A 19,996-nucleotide genomic window follows, 5' to 3' on the forward strand; every position below is an offset into this window, starting at 1 on the left:
TGTGTACCCAGTGTTAAGTTACCACATATAAGTGAGAACATGCGGTTTTGGTTTTTCATGTCTGCGTTAATTCGCTTGGGATAATGGCTTTCTGCTGCAATCATGTTGCTGCAAAGGACATGATTTTGTTCTTTATTTGCCTGTGTAGTATTCCATGGTGTATATGTATAGTATTTTCTTTATCCAGTTCACTACTGATGGTAATCTAGCTTGATTCCATGTCTTTGCTATTGTGAACAGTGCTGCAATGAACATAGGAGTGCAGGTGTCTTTTTGGTAGAACAACTTATTTTCCTTTGGGTATATACCCAGTAATGGGATGGCTGGGTCCAAGAGTAGTTCTGTTTTCAGTTCTTTGAGAAATCTTCAGTTTTCCAAACTGAAAAGTAATATTTTTAACCTACTTATTATTTCATGACTTCTGCCTTCACTGGCTTTAATAGTATCTTTTCTCATTGGGATGCCACGGTGGTAAAATCACTTGAAGTCAAGAATTCAAAACCAGCCTGGGCAACACAGTGAGACCCTATCTCTATAAAAATAAAAATAAAAATTATCCAAGCATGGTGGCATGCATCTATAGTCTTAGCCACTCAGGAGATGAGGTTGAAGGATTGTTTGAGCCTAAGAGTCCAAGGTTGCAATGAGCAATGTTTGTACCACTGCACACCAGCCTCGGTGACAAAGAGAGATCCTGTCTCTAAATTTTATTTTTTAAAAAGAGTGATTTTCTAAATTTGGTCTTTCAATTGCCTTTGCTAATGAGAAACTCATCATCTCACATTTCAGAGAGCTCCAAAAATATTTTCTAAGACAGGGTCTTGACCATTTAATTATCTTCACTTTCCTTCTGTCAAAATTTAAGTTTATTAATTTTCAGGAGGTCACCCTAGGCTAAATATAAGCGAAATATTTCTGCTTTAAACAGTTATTTTTTCCTTTATGTTGTAAGAAACCTCAAGAGAAACATCACACATACCTAGAGAAAAAGAAAGTAAAATTTTAAAGTAAAATACTAGTTTTCCTAACAATTTTTACTTCTATTTCTATATACATATTAACAAATGTGTATATATAGTAGACATCAAGTTTGTGTGTGTGTATAGTATACATACATGATATGTATGCAGTTAATTCTTGAGCAAAATGAGTTTGAACTGCATGGATCCACTTATTTCTAGATTTTTTTCTATAAAAGTTACACTGAGTGTGCCTGTTTCTCCTGCCTTCCCACCTCCTCTACCTCTTCCATCTCTGCCACCACTGAGATGGCAAAACCAACTCCTCCTCTTCATCCTCCTCCTCAGCCACTCAAAGTGATGACTACAAGGATGAAGACCTTTATGATGATTCATTTCCACTTAATATATATTTTCTCCTCTTAAAATATATTTTCTCTTTCTTATGATTACCTTAATAACATTTTGTTTTCTCTAACTTATTTATTATAATAATAAATTACATAGTATATGTAGCATACAAATTATGTGTTAATCAACTGTTTATGTTATTGGTAAGGTTTTCAGTCAACAGTAAGGAATTAGTAGTTAAGGTTTCAGGCGGTCAGAAGTTATACATGAATTTTTGACTAGGCAATTGATCAACACTCCTAACACCTGCATTGTTCAAGTATCATATGTACATCTATTTATCTAGTTTATAGAATGTATGTATACTACACATATACAATTGCACATAAAATTTATGTATACTATTTGTAAATACACATATATGTATTATATGTACTATATATGTATTTACATATATGTAAATACACATATATGTATTATATGTACTATATACAGAATCATGTTTCTTGCAATATACATTATCATGAACAAAACCTAACACCATTATAATTGTATTTTCAGCTTTCGAGCGCAGAAAACTAAGGGAAGGTATATGAGCTCAGTCTCTTAGATCCCAATCACAATAACAACTTCAAGTCTGAGAAGATTTTTCAGTATTCACCTTTTTTCTTCTGTAGTGTCATCAACTCAGGACATCCCTCTAGATGATACAATGTTTCTAGACAACAATATTGAAAATTTTGAAAGGAGCACTTAAGTTTTTTAGTCTCTATAACAAATAATTTCTACATATATTTAGCTATGGTGTTATCACTGATGATAAGAAAACCTTATCAGAAATATTTAAGCTCCTCACAGGTGATCATAGCTGAGAAGAACAGCCTGAAGCTCTTTTCCTGAAGGTCTACAGACTGCAGGTGAAGGAAATGATTTACATTCGTTCAAGTTTGAAAAACAAATGAAAAAGAGAAGATGTGATTTTTGGCTAAGCTTAAATTGTGTACTCATTTTCCTCTCATTATTTTAGCCATAGAACCTAAGCAAATTGTACACTGAAAAAAAAAATCTGGGAGAAGATGAAGTGAATGTAGTCCACACAGCTGCGTGTGTCATTAAGTGAATGTCATATTAGAACTAAATAAGCAAGGAAGAAAGGACAATAAGAATCTCACTTTAAAGTGTTCTCCTCATAAGGAAGTTTCTATTATTATCTACTGCTATTTTATGCACTTATGAAAAATATAAGCAATCTGTAAGTATTTGTGGAATTAAGTAATACCTTTTTACAAAATACTGTTGACAAGAAAGAGGAAGTGATATATTTTCGACTAGAGAAATATTCCTTTCCAGGGAATCTGGCTATTTTAGTTGTTTTTCATGATAGGATTCAGGTATCTACAAGAAATTGAATGTAAAGAATTATCATCAGGAAGCATTTAAACACATAGGTAACATGAGTCTTGATTTGATTTGTTTGGTTGTATATGTATATGGTATAAACACAGGCATTATATTGTTTAATGACACATATTTTTTAAAAAAAGGAGAAAAAATAGAGTTAGATTCCCTCAGAACTAAGAGCTAGCAAAAAGTTTGGTCCTTATTCTAATATGCCTTATTGAAGCAGGTAAAAAACAAAACAAACTAAAAAAACCCTCTCTGTTCCACTGTGTTTCTCTCATGATGTTATCTTTCAAAAAATTTAGAGCTTAGTTTTGTGCTCTAAATGGCTTTGTTTAGTGCAGCACCTCGAATAGAGTAATCTCACTTCTGCCTTCATCACCACAGTCCTGTTCTTTCACCAACGTAACATGATATAGACACTGGTTAAAAACGTAAATGAGTCAACAAGGAAAGCCTTCTGCCTACCATGCAAAGCGTCTAAAGGAAGCTTTTACCTGGAATAGTCAAGTGTTTATGAAGTGATAGAAAATGTATCAGTGTTATTCTGCTAACAATTACGAAAAGAGCAATCAGTTCAATTTTCAAGTCAGCGTTTACCGAAGTACAGCATATATACAGAAAAGTAGACAAATCGCAATTAGTTTATAAAGTGCACGTTCCTATGTGAAACCATCCAGATCAAGAGAAAATTGCCATCTTTCTAGAAGCCTCCCTCATGACCTCCTTCAGTCAATACTTCTCCTAAAGGTATCATTGCTTCTGCCTCCATAGACTAGTTTGACTGCTTTTGAACTATATATATAAATAAAATTAAATTATAATATTTACTTCTGACTGGTTGTTTGGTATATATATGTTGACACACAGTGTTGTTCTGTTGCCCAGGTTGTATCACGACTCACTGCAACCTCCACCTCTTGGGTTCAAGTGATTCTTGTGCCTCAGTCTCTGGGGTAGCTGGGATTACAGGCATGCACAACCATGCCCAGCTAATTTTCTTTTTTTTTTTTTGAGAGAAGGTGTTCCGTCATGCTAGCCAGATTGGTCTCAAACTCCTGGCCTCAAGCAATCTTCCCATGTTGGCCTACCAAAGTGCATGGATTACAGGCATCAGCCACCCTGCCCAGCCTCAATATAATCTGTAATGCATTCATGTTGTTGCATGTGGCAAGAGGTCATTCTTTCCCATTGCTGTTTTCTTTGTATGACTATTTCACAATGTATATATTCTTTCTTTCATAAATGAACATTTGGGTTGTTCCTAGTACAGTGTTTTTGCAAATAACATTGTTGATGAAATTCTGATGCGAATCTTACACACGTGTATGCACTTGTTTTGGATAGATACCTAGGAATGAAATTACCAGGTCATAATGTTTGCAGATGTTCAGCTTTAAAAGATACTTCCAACCAATTTTCCAAGATGGTTGCAACAATGTACACTTCCATCAAATTGTGTGAGGGCTCCTGTTACTCCACAAATTTGTTTTTAAAATTGTAGACATTATGGTGGGTATATAGCGATTTAACTTTTATTTCTCTAGTGACCAGTATTAGTGAGATTTTTTTCATATGTTTATTGACTATTTAATATATTCTAGGATAAAATGTGCTTGCTTTTTTCCCCCTTCATAATAGTGGGTTATATGCTTTCTTCTTGATTTGTAAGAGTTCCCTATATATGCTGCATGCACACCTTCTGTCCGATTAAGTATTGCAAATATTTTCTCCCACTCCATGTCTTGTACTTCCTTTTACCCAATGAGATTGATTGACTGATTGATTGATTGATTGATTGATTTGAGACAGAGTCTCTCTCTGTTGCCCAGGTTGGAGTGCAGTGACATGATCATGGCTCATTGCAGCCTCAACCTCCCAGACTCAAGCGAAACTTCCACCTCAGCCTCCTGAGTAGCTGGGACTACGGGTGCATGCTACCACACTGTGCTAATTTTTAAATTTTTGTAGAGACAGGACTTCACTTTGTTGCCCAGGCTAGTATCAAACTCCTGGGCCAAAGCAATCCTCCCACCTTTGCCTCCAAAAGCGCTGGGATGACCACACCCAGCTGAATTTTTTTTTCAATTATTTTATACATAGAAAAAGAAAGAGAAAAAAACCTTCTTTACATAGCAACAGCTAGCCATAGTGAAAAAAGAAGACATGTTAAGTTTCTCATATCTAGCAGAAGTTCAATAAATATATTTAGTTCTGTTCAATAAAATCTATATCAAAGTATTTTGCCTCATTATTTTTTGCAACGTAGTAACAGCAATATTCTAGAAGAAATAATCATGATTAGGAGAATCTTTGAAGTACCTCAGAGGTTTGTGAATTTCCCACTGACAAAGAAGAGAAGCACAGTACCATTCTTGAAATTTTTGAAAACCTGTTAGCAGGCATTTTTGAAACTATAAATCCACAGGAATATAACATATATAGTTTATTTTCAACATTGATTTTAACTCTGGAAGATACCATTAAGGAAATGAACATTGAGAAAAAATATTAAGTACTAGAACAAAAATGGAAAAACAACTGTATCTCATTGGAGGTCCTGAGGACTTTGGAATAAGAATATTTACGTTAAAAGCAATGTTCACAATCATTCTTAAAATATGTAAGATGATGCATCTTTTGAGTAATGATACTCAATTGCCATTTATAATTTAAAAAATACAACTTGCAAACTGCCTTGGAAATTGCATTGGACTAAAGCGAGTTGATTGAAACCTTGATAAAAGTCTTCACAGCAAGCATGAGTGTGGATAAAACACTATATGTATGAATAATTTCTTTTGCACTTCGAAAATTGCATGGTTGGAGGAATATATACATAAATCTATATAAACAAAGCAACCATTTTAAAAAGTCATTTTCATTTGAAGACTTCCTATAGCCCTTAAATTTCAATAGTTTCAGTATATTAGGGAATCTATTAACATTTCCTCTTGTCAACTCTATCATGTCATAATATATATAACTTCTCAAGGTAAAATAATAAAAAGGATCGTTTAAGAAATGAGACACTCCTTAAAGGCTAGCCTTTTAAGAGCGGCATAAAACAAGTGTGTCTGCAGTGATTTCACTCGTATGGTCAGCCACTGACATCTATTGGCAAAAATAAGCAGGCAAGGTTTGGTTAACTTACGAAAGCAGGTAAGCTTTTCTTTCATTTCTGTGGGAACATAGTAGATGTATATGTTTATGGAATATATGAGATATTTTGATACAGTCACAGTTTCATTTTCTCATGCACACCCACAGGCTGTTCATTCCCCTTCTGCCGTCCTTTCTCCCTAACTTCTCTCTCCCACTGAGAACTGCTTCCTTCCTTGACTTTTTATCTAGTGACCTCTCTCCAGTATTTTAATACTTCTAGACAATAATGCATTATCAAGGTGCCATTACCTTAGCCAGCCTCTGGGGGTAACATCATTCATTTATACAGTTAATAAATATTTTTAAGAATCTCGGCTGGGGCAGTGCTGGCTGTAATCCCAGCACTCTGGGAGGCCAAGGCAGATCACAAGGTCAGGAGTTCAAGACTAGCCTGGCCAACATGATGAAACCCCATCTCTACTTAAAAAAAAAATAAATAAACATTAGCTGGGCATGGTGGCATGTGCCTGTAATCCCAGCTACTCAGGAGGCTGAGGCAGGATAATTGCTTGAACCCACGAAGCAGTGGTTGCAGTGAGCCGAGATCATGCCACTGCATTTGAGCCTGGGTTACAGAGCAAGACCCACGTCTCAAAAAGAAAAAAAGAAAAATAAATCTCTACATTCTATAAACTGTTTTAGGTACTATTATACGAAAGTTAACAATACAAAGAAAAATCTAAGTTTACCTAGAGTTTTTCATTCAAATAGTCAAGTAGTAAGAGAGAAAATAAGCAGAAAAATAAAATAAATGGTACAGTACAGCAGTTGGTAATAAGTGCTATTATATATTATGGGTAAAGTAAAGTGGGGAAAGGGAAAACGACAATTAGGAAGGAGAAGCTGCAGTGTGTTGGCCATGTTAAGTGTACTGGTCAGAGAAGCCTTCGTTTGACATTTAAGTAAATCAGGCACGCTAGTAAGCCATGGGAATAGCTGAGGAAGGAATATTCAGAAAGAAGGAAAGCAAATGTAAAGACGCGTAGGAAGAAGGACGGACTCTTGGACACGTAGAAAGGCGGCAAGTAGACAAATGTGGTGAGAGTGAAGCAAACAAGACATTGTGTAACGGGAAACCATATCAGAGAGGTGGATGGGGACACTTTCTGTAGGGATGCTCAGGACACAGCTTTTTTTTTTTTTTTTTTTTTGAGATGAAGTCTCACTCTGTTGCCCAGGCTGGAGTGCAGTGGCAAGATCTTGGCTCACTGCAACCTCCACCTCCCAGGTTCAAGTGATTCTCCTGCCTCAGAAGCTGGGACTGCAGATGCCCGCCACTACACCCCGTTAATTTTTTGTATTTTTAGGAGAGACAGCATTTCACCATGTTGGCCAGGCTGGTGTCCAACTCCTGACCTCAAGCGATCTGCCCGCTTCAGCCTCCCACAGTGCTGGGATTACAGGAGGAGCCACCGTACCCAGGCGACATAGCTTTAACTCTGAGCAAGATGGAAAGCCAGGGGAAGGTGTGCGTGGAGGAGTGATAGGATCTGACTTGCACTTTAAAATTATCCCTCAAGTGGCCACACTGAGAATACACTACAGGATTAAAAACCAGAAAGCACAGAGCTGGCTCAGACCACTGGAGTAATCCAGGGAAGAGGCGGTTTAGACTTGAATCAGTGGAATGAGGACAGAGGTGAGTGAGTCAAGACATGAGTATGTTTTGCAAGTGGAATCAAACAGGTTTGATAACTGAATGGAAGGGGGCCATGAAATATTCTTTCATGGGGGCAAAGAAACAGTCTGTTAACAAAGTCAAAATTACTTCCTCTCTGCAAGTACAGAGAAACCACAATGGGATAGCCCGACATTATTCTTTACTTTTTTGCACTTAAATAACTGGTAAGTTAATATAATAAAAGACTCTCATAACTTTCTGAACTCAAAGACACTGAATTACTTTCTTCATAAGATTTCTATAACCATGTGTGTTACAAATGGAAAAATCTATTATCTTTTCAAGCATATTTTAGCTACATTACAAAACACATGATTTCAATTTATCATAACATTATAATATTGTTTTCCATGAGCATTTGATAAATGTTTTTCAAAGCCTCTTCCTCAAGTCATAAGACATTAATTATTAGATCCCCATTTCCTTTAACTATAAAATTCTAATTGATAAGACTACTTAAACAAATACAACATGGCGGTCTAATTAGAGCATCAATACTATATCCAAATTTAGATCACCAAGGAGATACAGACCCTCAATGATAACATCTTGCGGTACTGTTTGCAATTTGGATACTTGATTTATTTCAAAGGTATCTGTTGACTAAGTTAACTGATGGGCACCTCTGCATCAATTATGAGATCCAGACATGTAATCAGCAGCTCCGTATGGGACACTCTGGGTGGCACACTCTAATTTCCTCGTATTTCCTCCAATTCTTTTTATATATCTAAAATTGCCCATATATCCTCTGGCAAGCTATTGCTTTATCTACAATATTCAGAACTTCTTAGAACAGTGCTAAACTCTATCCTTTAAAACATTTCCTTGAACTTTTTGGCAAAATGATTTTTATTCAAAAGCCTATTTATTTACTGTTTTTATTATGCCTTTCCTTTCATGATATTGTTTCCTCAGACAATTAATCCAAATTCATTCTTTCCTCTCTCTGACCACTATATTGACTTTAATTTTACATGATTAAATTATTCAATTCTAAGTGCAGCTATCTTGGAAATTAATAAACTTATTTTACAGAGTATTTCCAATGAAAATAATTCTGTTTAAAACTGTAGTGTGTGTGCATGTGTGTGTAGTCTTGTAAGGAGGATTCAAACTTTATTTTTCCTTTCTTGTTTCTGACCTTCCATTTTCAATATCCTTTGCCTCTCACTGGATTGTGAATGTGCCCTTTCCCTATGTCTGAAAATCTTTCAACCTTCACCATTCATTCTAAGAATCAGCAATATGTTACGTTTTTATAGAACCTTTCTTCCAGGGAACAGAGAGTGTTTCATATATATTACCACATTCATCCTTAAAATTTCTCTCACAACACCCATAGCCCTGGCTAAACTATGCCTCAGTTGAAACCTCAATCTGTATCTTTAGTTCTTTCTTCCTTGACTGCCTTTCCTATAAACTCTGTAAATCACATTTCTAGAATCCTGCATCTGTAGAAAATATGCATAATTCTATCATTCAGGTGACCTTTCTTTCTAACCCTGTCCTCAGAATTCACCATTTCTATTTCAAAAATTTGCCACAGGCTACCTAGCAGGTGTTAGGTTACTAATATCTTACTACCCACTTCTCTCTGTAACTTCTTTTCCTTTGTGTTAGTAAAATAATCCGACTTGATAACATTCTGTGATTACCTCCTTTTTTAAACCACATCACTTAAATTTTCTCTAAACTACATTTGTGTCCCTTTTACACTTGATCTTAGCCAAAGGCTGAGAAGTGATATCATGTTTTAAATTTTATTTTTAATGTTCAGATGAAAATTATGTATTAAACTAGTTTCCTTAGAAGTAAGAGCTAACATGTCTTAATTTTTACCATGTAGAGATCACTTTGATAAATGCTCAGATGGTACCTCATTTAATACTTACTGTAATAGGTATAAGAACTCAACCCTATTTTCTACATATTACTAGTAGAAAAATAAAGGTTTTTAAAGGTGAAGTATCTGGCACAACCATGTACATAGTGTGTAGCTGAACTCAGACTTTGACTTAAATAGCCAAAGTACATCTCTATTTGTCATACTACATTTTCTCTAAACAATTACCATAAATTGAGTTAAAAAAACTGCAATATTACTTTTTCTCAGAATTCACCAATTACCTATAAAAAAAACATTGTATTTGGGGACTTAGTTTTAGATTTGAACTGGTTCAGAAAAGTAGTCTAAAATCTATTTACTTATATGAGACAATCACAACTCATATGTCAAAAAAAAAAAGACTTAAAAGTAAGTCATTAACTCTAATCAGAATTAAAATAATTCATTACCTTCAATATGCATTTTAAAATGAAATCAAAATCATTACAGAGAACTTAAGAGGTAAGAGCTATTATTCTATAGAGGATTTGTTTTCTATTTTTATCCCTGAGCTACCGAGTGCCCCATTTTGTTTTTGTTTCATTTTGGTTAATGAAATGGTATACTTTTACAGTCATGTATCAATTTACAAAAGGGATGCATTCTGAGAAATACGTCATTAGGTGATTTCAGTGTATGAACATCATAGAATTAACTTACAAACTAAGAGGCATAGCCTACTGCACATCTAGGAAATATGGCATAGCCCATCGCTCCCAGGCTGTAAGCCTGTACAGCATGTTACTGTACTGAATACTATAGGCAATTTAACACAGTAAGTAAGAAGCTGTACATCTAAACATACCTAACTGTAGGAAAGAGATAGTAAGATCGGAAAGTACTATGATCTTACAGGACCTCCGTCATGTATGTGGTTCATTACTGACTGTGATGTCATGAGGAGGCACAGGACTGTATTAGTGAAAGCTCGTCTGTTACATACGGCCTAATTTATTACACAGCATCACCGTTTCCCTTTGATTTATTAATTCTGAGAAACTGATCAAAATTTCTATGTGGATGTTTCTTCTCAAGAAGTTTATTTCTCTTTAGTCACTGTGTGTAGCACACCAGGGACATTAAGCACAGAGATACCGAGGCAAAAAAAAAATTAATAACCTAACTTTCAGGATTGTTTGCGTAAAGCTAACAATTATGCTAAATATTTTTCTTTATAGATGTATCACATTTCAAATACTACATATATAACATATATTAAACAGAGTTTAGTAAAATGCCAAATAAACTACTTAGTAAAGGAATATATTTCTTCATGCAATAATACTTAAATCATATCACTACATTTCAGGATATGTGAGATAGCAAACAGTTAATTATTTGAACTAAAATGCAAAGGTCCAGAGTTAAAATGTGACAATCTATTTAGGCTTTTGATATGTCAGTGTTACAGCATAGACAATAAAACATATTTAATAAATTAATCATTAATGCACCTAGATCATAAACTAGGATGTGCATTGAAGATGATCTCAGTGCAACAGCTGATGTTTCATTGATACAGGAAAGGCCCAAATAATCTGGACAGATGAAGTGGTTGTATAATATTTCCCTTTTTCCCCGCTTCAAGTATATCTGTCCAATTTTAGGACCATTTATTTAAAAAAGAGACCATTCTTTGATAATTCCCCTTCAATGTCTACTTGCCTTGATAAAGATGTTGTTTATATATTAAAAGTTATGTCTCGATTAGCTGAAATAATAAAATAATAAGATGTAGCTTTTAAGTATTTTAAGTGTCTTCCAGATAAGCTTTGAATCGTTGAAACGAAAGGCTATAATCCATGTAGATGTGAAACTAAAGAGAAATGTCCTATGTAAATATTTATACCATATGAAAGCCATGCAAATACTGCCTTCAGAAGAAAAATAAAGGCTTGTTTTATTTTTTTTCCCCTCAAACTGAGCTACTTTATCAGAGTACAATTGCAAACTAAGGATTTACATATTTTTGACTGAAAAAAATTTACATATCACATGTATGTGACTTCACAATGTGACAATTTTAGGACACTTACATGAATAGGTACTAGATCATTAAAGAGACTCAGTCAGAGTTACTGTTAAATTTATTACACATTTGATAGAAACACCACCAAAATTCTTTAAATTAAAACTAAAATCTAAATATCTTGATTATGGAATGGATTCAATGGTGTTTAGATATTAAACTTAACCTCAAAAATAATGTGGTTATATGAAGATCGTGTAGAAAAGGAAAATATATGGTAGGAAGCTATGTTAATATAGAAAAGTTACCACTTGGAAAACAATTCATCTGAAAGAAGCACAGACTCTCTCATCTGTCCTGTTAACAAAGAAGGAATCAAGAGAGCAAGGACAGTGATTTCCCCTGCATTGCATCTGTGTGAGTATAAAGAGATTTAAAGTTTATTATATAAATGAACTTGTTTGAACTTGTTACAAAGATGAAATTGATGACATTTAGAGATAAAGATGCCAAATATTAGATCCTATTCATCAAACTCAGCGAGTTTGGAATCATAAAAAGAAAAACTTTTACTAGCTATTCATTTGGAAACATTTGCACAAAATAATATATTATCACAGATTGTCAGAGAACTGACACTTTGCCAACTAGTCTGATTCAAATTTGTAAAAAAGATGAACAAAGAATATCAGAATCCACAGGAGGGGAGAAAAAAAAAGACAAGACATAGAATTATAGAACCCATAGAATTTTACAGCTAGAAGGAATGTAAAAAAAAAAATCTATCTCATACTTTTCTTATATCCTTTTAGAAAAGCAACTAGAACAAGTAATAATAACATCCTTCTCAAGGACACACAGTTAGCAGGTGGCCAATTACCTTACCTGAAGGTAACGAATTATATAAATAAAGAAAATGTGAGTAAGATACTATATACAGTATAGAAAAGCACATTTAATATAATATTACTATTTTTATATCTTTATTTATATATGGTTCAAATGACTTGAGTAGAACTTGATAGGATAAAAGCACTACTTCTAGTGTTTAAAGTTTTAAAGATATATTTCAGTTAGTACTTTCACTATTCTTCAAATTTTATTCTTAAAATAACTTTGAAAAATGCATCTTCATACCACTCCAGGTAAAATTATGTCTTCTTATAACTTATATTAAGTTCTTTAAAATTAGTTTATATCATTTTAATTTGTAATTCAGTAAAATTTTTAGATAACATGTGCATTCACAACTCAAGATGAAATGGCATTGCCTTGCTTTGGGATTTACTAGTACATGTATCACAGTAGTGTGTGTGTGTGTGTGTGTGTGTGTGTGTATACATATACGCATATGATAACATATAGTGGTTTGTACTATACCCTAAAATTTATGACACCAAATGCTGCCAACCCTTTCCCCTGCTTTCTAAAATTTACTATAGTCTAAAATATAAATATTAATTCATTCATCATATAATTGCCTTTTTAAGAAATCAATACCCTGTTATTTTTTGATAATATCAAAATATTGCCTTATCTAAAAAAACCTAGTCATTAAACTTAGAAATGTCAAGTATGCCTGTGAATTTGTTAAGGGGACACTACAATTTTCTATTTGACTTGAAAATAAATCAAGCAGCCACAGCATTCTCAAAGTAACACTATTAATTACTTCTGCTAATTGCCTCTGAGCAATTGGGAAAGAAGAAAAGCAGTCTCCTCTGGTTTGATTTGAAGGACATCAGAAGATCTCACCCCATTAGACTGCCTCCAACATTCACCCTCCTTGGGGCTGGACTCTATCCCTCCCACAACAGCAAAATCTGTCAGAAGTTTTATGCTGAGCTCAACTCTCTGTTCTGGCCCTTCTGCAATGTTGTCATCTCCCAAGATTTATCTTCTAGCAGGAAAACAGGGAGAAAGAATGTCTTATTTAAAGGAGATATTCCTAGGTCTGATATCATTTACTTCTTATTTTTGGCTTAGTCTATCTTTATTGATGGGTTTTATCATTCAGGAGCCATTCTAGTACTTAAAACGATATTGATTAATCATCACACTCATCACTGCTCAAGCTTAGAGACAAAAATATCAAGTGAAAGCATAAAAACTTTTATTCAACAATTTTTCAAAAAATAATACTTCCAAGAACTATTGCCAATCCATGTCATTATCACCATAAAAACCAGCTGGTAATTTTTACTTAGATGTAAATGAAAGATGGGAATAATTTTATGTGGTCATGATGTCCATCTGTAAACCAATAAACAAAAAGAAAGGCAGAGTTAAATCCATGTTAAGAGTTCAAGACTGCGTGTGATGGCTCATGCCCATAATTGTAGCACTCGGGGAGGCCAGAATGGGAGGATTGTTTGAGGCCAGGAATTCAAGACCAGCCTGGGCAAATTAGCAAGGTTCCCTCTCCACCCCTATTCCTATAAAAAATAATTTAAAAAATTAGCCTGGTGTTCACACTAGTAATCCTTGCTACATGGGAGCCTGAGGAGGGAAGGGTCACTTGAGCCCAGGAGTTCAACGCTCCAGTGAGCTATGATTGAACCACTGCACTCCAGACTGGGTGACAGAACAGAAACCTTTATCTAAAATTCCAACAAATAATTCAATAAGCTTTTAACATGAGAATCCTTTCCAACTTTTTTTTATATCAATTGTTTCAAAATGTTTGTTTTCTAGGAAAATTAATCCTTTAAGCTACATGTAAAAAAAAATATATATATATATATATATATAATCCATATATTTTCTTCTGCTGCCTTAGATTATCTAAAAATAAGAAAACAAGCAAATAAAACTTGATAGTTGGGAAGATTTTACATGCTCTTTGCTAAGGTTATGTATGCAATTTTCCAAAGTAAGATAAATACCTGAGTAATCAAGCTACCTTATCTCTATATTTTTAAAACAATAATAGATTCATTGAAATGAGACACTGGTTAATTACAAAAAAAAAAAAATGAGCTTTAAAGGATGACCAATATTAAGTCAGCTTCTGAATCTGCCAGCTTTCAGTTGTGATTATTTAGGCTACATTTCTGATTTTTTTTTAAGGATCATTTTAGTTACTACATAAGGCACCTCAGTGGATAAAATTAATTTTTTGGACATAAAACTTCTGCTACAATGTGTGCTACGTAGATGTTTAATAATTGATGGTTCTCTTTCCTCTACATGCCTGCCATTTGACTGGTTCTAATCCCAGCTGTGCAATTCTGATAAGATTATTCAACTCTTCATGCCTCTGTTTCTTCATCTAAAAATGGTGAACAAAAAAAAAACAAAAAAAAAACGGGAGCTGAAGAATACTCAATTGTATTTTACCTGTGGTTGCTGGAAGGCAGAAGCCTTTGGGTAAAGAGAAAAGATGATGGGTGCACACAGTGAAGTATATTGTAGCAATTAGAAGCAAAGATCACGAAGCAATATGGTTAATCTTTTTAAAACAACGATACCAGATGAAAGAAATTAAGAAACAGAAGGGTAACAACACACACTGGGGGCTTTCAGAGGATTGAGGGCTGGAGGAGAGACAGAGTCAGGAAAAATAATTAATGGGTACTAGAGGCTTATATCTGGGTGATGGGCAGGCACGGTGGATCACGCCCATAATCCCAGCACTTTAGGAGGCCAAAGCAGGTGGATCACAAGGTCAGGGGTTCAAGACCAGCCTGGCCAAGATGGTGAAACCCTATCTTTACTAAAAGTACAAAAATTAGCTGGGTGCAGTGGCAGATGCCTGTAATCCCAGTTACTTGGGGGGCTGAGGCAGGAGAATTGCTTGAACTCTGGAGGTGGAGGTTGCAGTGAGCTGAGATCACGCCACTGCACTTCAGCGTAGTGACAGAGCGAGACTCCATCTCAAAAACAAAACAGAACAGAACAAAAAAAACTGGGTGATGAAATAATCTGTTCAACAAACCCCATGACACAAGTTTACCTATGTCACAAACCTGCGCTTGTACCCCTGAACTTAAAATTTAAAAAGAAGCAAAATGAAATATATCACACCATGACTTTTTAAAATTAAAATACATGCATAAAAATAGCAATATACCTTTTGCAAGAATACATGCACACAAGATATTGAACATCACAAATGTGGCACGGGAGGTGGAGAATCAGAGCACCTCAGATAGGAGAAACTCAATAAATGCTAATTCTCTAACACAGACAATATAAAATGTAAAGGAATGTCTATGTGTATGTGTGACACTGTGTTGTAATAAGCTCTCCACGCTTTCCTGGGAAGAAAACACATTCAATCTAAAGCAGGCGTACCAATGATAAAGCTGAAACCTTGCTTGAACATAACTTTTATCATTTACTATGTTATTAATTTAACTTCCTAAGCTACATTAGTAGTTTCAGAAAAAAATAAAACAGAATAAGAAATAACATGAGAAGAAACAAAGCAAATTTAGAATTAGCTAATTGACTAAAAATATTCTTAAATTTTTTCAGCTTGGCTGACCTTAAATTAAACATTTGTACACTTTTATGTCTGGCCAAGAACAACAAGAAAAGATTCTAAAACTTAATTATAATGCTTAAGGATTTACAGAACATTGAATCCTCATGTCATTTATAAACCTTGCAATTAGCATATTTTTAAAGGATTGACTGTATAACAGGGAATATTATAATGACTCTATGTTTTTAATTCATCTAATTAAATATCTATTTTTGAATTTGAATTTTCAGTTTAATGAAGAAAAATCCTAATATTGAAATTCTAAAGCTAAAACTTCATATCTTTAAAATACGTATATTAAAAGCTATTAATAAAATTAAGTCAATATTCATGACAAAATTACCCTTTTATGTTAGATTTAGATTTCTATTCAACCCCATTTTTTCTAATAAGCACTTCTTTAGAAACTGAAAGAATAATACACCTTGATTTTCCAGAAGAAATAAACTCTTTAAAACTGTCCATCAACTAAAGAAACCACCAATTTAATTACTTTTCTTAATCTCCAGAATATAATATGATCTAATTTATAATTAATGTTATGACAACTGCCTAATAAACTTAAAAGGATTTGACATTAGGGCTGAATTTCATTGGAACTGGTGGAAAGTTTTATAACTTGGGGATTTTCTAATCCCCAGGCATACTGATGAAATCTATCTCTAATATAAAATCATTCTGATCCTTGCTGTTTTCTGATTACAACTTTAGACACCAAACACTATAAAAGTAAATAAATTAAAAAGTTATTGATACTTCATAAAAAGGAGCTAATTCTTATTGATTTTATAGTAATGCCATTTTTACTTTTATATGAATCATTTGTACATAAATGTAATGTGAGCATGATAAGTTAAAGGATGTACCATATGGATGTACAATTAGTGTATATCAAATTCTTTCCTCATGAATCTGACTTATTCACACTTTAATGTATTCAAAAGAGCCCTGACCTGAAGAGAATATGTTTTTGGAGTATGTTTTTTATTTTCAATACTTGAAATAAATCTTTCATTTTGAGTAGTTCCTCATATTAGAATTGAAAACTTTGACTAAAAAATAAAAAACAGCTAAAACCACAAACACACCCCACAATTTCCCCCAACACACACACGGGAGGTTATAGCAAGTACATCTTCTGCAAGTCTCATTTTTAAAAAGTAATTTGATGCAGATTTTTTATAACATCTTTGTAAACACACAATATGTTCCCAGGAAATTAAAAGTGGAACAGCTAATCTAATATCCTGCCCCTTGCAGGGGACTGCAGCTGATAACTTCCAGGGAAATTGACAACTACCCAGTCTTTCCCCTCAGGAATGTACATGTCTTCACTGGAAAGGTGTATTTACTTCCTTTAGAACCTGAGATGATTCATCTGAATACAGAAGCATGACATTCAAATACCTAAAGTTCATTATAAATTTTGTATCAGCAGAAGAAAACCCTATCATGGAAAGGATCAATCGAATCAATCAAATTAATTGTTCCAAACCTCAGAATATTTTTTCCTACTCCCAGACCATCAGGCCCATCAAATGCCAAAGGAAGGCTCTCTTAAAGGGAAGAAATTTATAAATTCACAGATCTAGTCAATGGCACACATGCTTTTTATTTACTTCCACAATTATTTTCCCATTCTGAGGTTGGACTCATGATTTTATCATTTTCTATGTAATCAATAAACATTCTCAAACATACTTATAACTGAAATGTTGGTTTCTAACAATGTATTGTGTGTTCTAACAACCCCCATAATTTGCATCTTCTAAATCAAGTCTCCTCATGGCATTACCTGGTTTTCCAAGTCTTCCCACCAATGGCAGACCCTCCCAGCCAGGATCTCATGCTAGAGCACACCACTCAAACACCCCAGCACCTTCTTCCCAAATTTGACTGCCTGTTGTCCTATTTGTTTACTCTTCTAAAAGGGTGTCTTTAACTGTCTTAAACTAAGATTCTAATAACTGCAAGAAATTTTCTCTGTCAAACTGTTATTTAAATTTCCTGTTTCTGGATTGGATCCTGAAGTTGAAAAAGGAAATCAGTGGAAAACCAGATGAAATCTAAATAATTTTCATAGTTTAAATATCAGTAATGTGCCACTGTTGATTTCTGTTTTTAAAAACCTGCCATGATAATATAAAATATTAAGTGGGGGAAATGGATGAAGCATCTATGTGGATTCTATATCACCTTTGCAACTTGTCTGTAAGACTGAAACTATTCCATAACAGTTTATTAAAAAATAAGTGTTGTGTTTTGAAAAGAGACTTCAATGTATTGACACAAAGGATGAAAAAGATGGAAATTGCAGATACAGTGTTAGTTTTGCAACAAGAGATGTTAGAGGTAAGAAAATGTAGTCACTCCCAGTTTTACCCCACAGAGGCAGTTGCCTCTTGCTGCCTTTGCATAAACATTGGCTGTGGAGGAAATTGCATTTATTTGCATGGCATCCGCTCAGGCAACTACATAATCTCAGATTTGCTTTTCAGAGAGATGAATCCTGTTGCATTATGAAGTATGGCCTCTAGAAAGGAAAGAGAGGCTGCCAGGTGAGCACTTAAGGCTCTGTGGCAAGAATGTGAGGCAAAAGTTGTAATAGGCTAGTGAAAGTAAAGAGAAACTGAAGTGAATAAATCAGGAAATATGAAGAAATTATATAATATGAAGATAATAGATAATGGCAAGAGTGAGGGAAGAGTGAAAAATGACTCCCAGGTTTGCTCGTGTCGCTGAGTAGATGACTGAAAAATTGACTGGGAAAGAGTTATGGAAGGAGACACGTGGCTAGAGGGCACAGACGAGCAGATAGATGCTTAGATGCTTATGGAGACTGTAAGAGGCAATGGCATTGATGAGAAGTCCAGGAGAAGGCTGGACAACCATCAGCCTGAGAGTGATGTGGACAAATTTCCTGAAGATTACTCAAAAAGTTATTAAGATGATCCAAGTCGAATGCATAGGTTCAGAAAAGAATAAAAACTAAAGTTCCAAATCATATAAATACAGGGCCCAGTCATTATAAGTCAGGCTATTCATTAGACAGATTCAAGCATTATGCTAAATTTTTTCAAAAAACTTGTTTGTAAGCAAAAAAAAAAAAAAAAAAAACCTGATTGTTAAAAACTAATTTTGCCTTCTGTAAATGTTTACACCAAGTTACATTGTTCATCCCTAAGAAATACCACAGTTAGGCCGGGCGCGGTGGCTCACGCCTGTAATCCCAGCACTTTGGGAGGCCGAGGCGGGTGGATCACGAGGTCAAGAGATCGAGACCATCCTGGTCAACATGGCGAAACCCCATCTCTACTAAAAATACAAAAAATTAGCTGAGCACGGTGGCACGTGCCTGTAATCCCAGCTACTCAGGAGGCTGAGGCAGGAGAATTGCCTGAACCCAGGAGGCGGAGGTTGCGGTGAGCTGAGATCGCACCATTGCACTCCAGCCTGGGTAACAAGAGCGAAACTCCGTCTCAAAAAAAAAAAAAAAAAAGAAATACCACAGTTAGTAAAGAAGAGCAAATATATTAGCTAAATATAGATAGAAACAATATACATGTAATCATTAACTGTTTCCACAGATGCATGCTTATTTCTCTACAGTGATAACTGCATGAACTGCATGGAAACAGCATAAAGAGTTTTACTTTAATATTAAAGGATAAATGGGTCTTGTTACTAACAATATCTTTATGTTTTGGTTGAAATGAAATTAGTAAAGCTCTAGAATGACCAATTCTACAAGATACAGAAACAATTTTCTCATTAGGCAAGTTTTCACTTCAGTTTGATTACTAATCTGCATTTACATATAATTTTTCCTTGTTTAGATTTCTCTATTGAAAGACATCGATTTCACAGCAAGATAAAGCATTAGCAGTTGCACTTAACAATGATTTCATATAGCAGTAGTTGTAGAATTGAACTGAGAATCAAGAACATGACCTCTTGCTCCCTTAGGAATAGTATTTTATTTAAATTGAATTTTTCATTGGAAAAAACTGAAATAATGATTATGTTGCATTTGAAAATCTGCACATAAAACACCAAAAGTATTCACAGAGGAATGTGTGTATGTGTGTGCATG

The 19,996-nt window shown here is 34.4% G+C and overlaps 1 protein-coding gene and 1 long non-coding RNA gene across 2 annotated transcripts in view; one reads left to right on the forward strand and one right to left on the reverse strand.

Moving 5' to 3' along the window:
- LOC135272305 (uncharacterized) overlaps nt 1-19,996 on the reverse strand; it is a 144,567-nt gene that overhangs the window by 54,796 nt on the left and 69,775 nt on the right. The window lies entirely within an intron of this gene.
- Nucleotides 11,718-19,996, forward strand: part of RGS21 (regulator of G protein signaling 21) — a 55,340-nt gene continuing 47,061 nt past the window's right edge. The window contains exon 1 of the mRNA XM_012444689.3: nt 11,718-11,831. The gene's annotated coding sequence lies outside the window, so the exon portion shown is untranslated. The remainder of the gene's footprint in view (nt 11,832-19,996) is intronic.

The sequence above is a fragment of the Aotus nancymaae genome, unplaced genomic scaffold (genome assembly GCF_030222135.1).
Source record: "Aotus nancymaae isolate 86718 unplaced genomic scaffold, 86718_ANA_hifiasm-v0.15.2.pri h1tg000108l, whole genome shotgun sequence".
Taxonomy (NCBI): Eukaryota; Metazoa; Chordata; class Mammalia; order Primates; family Aotidae; genus Aotus; species Aotus nancymaae.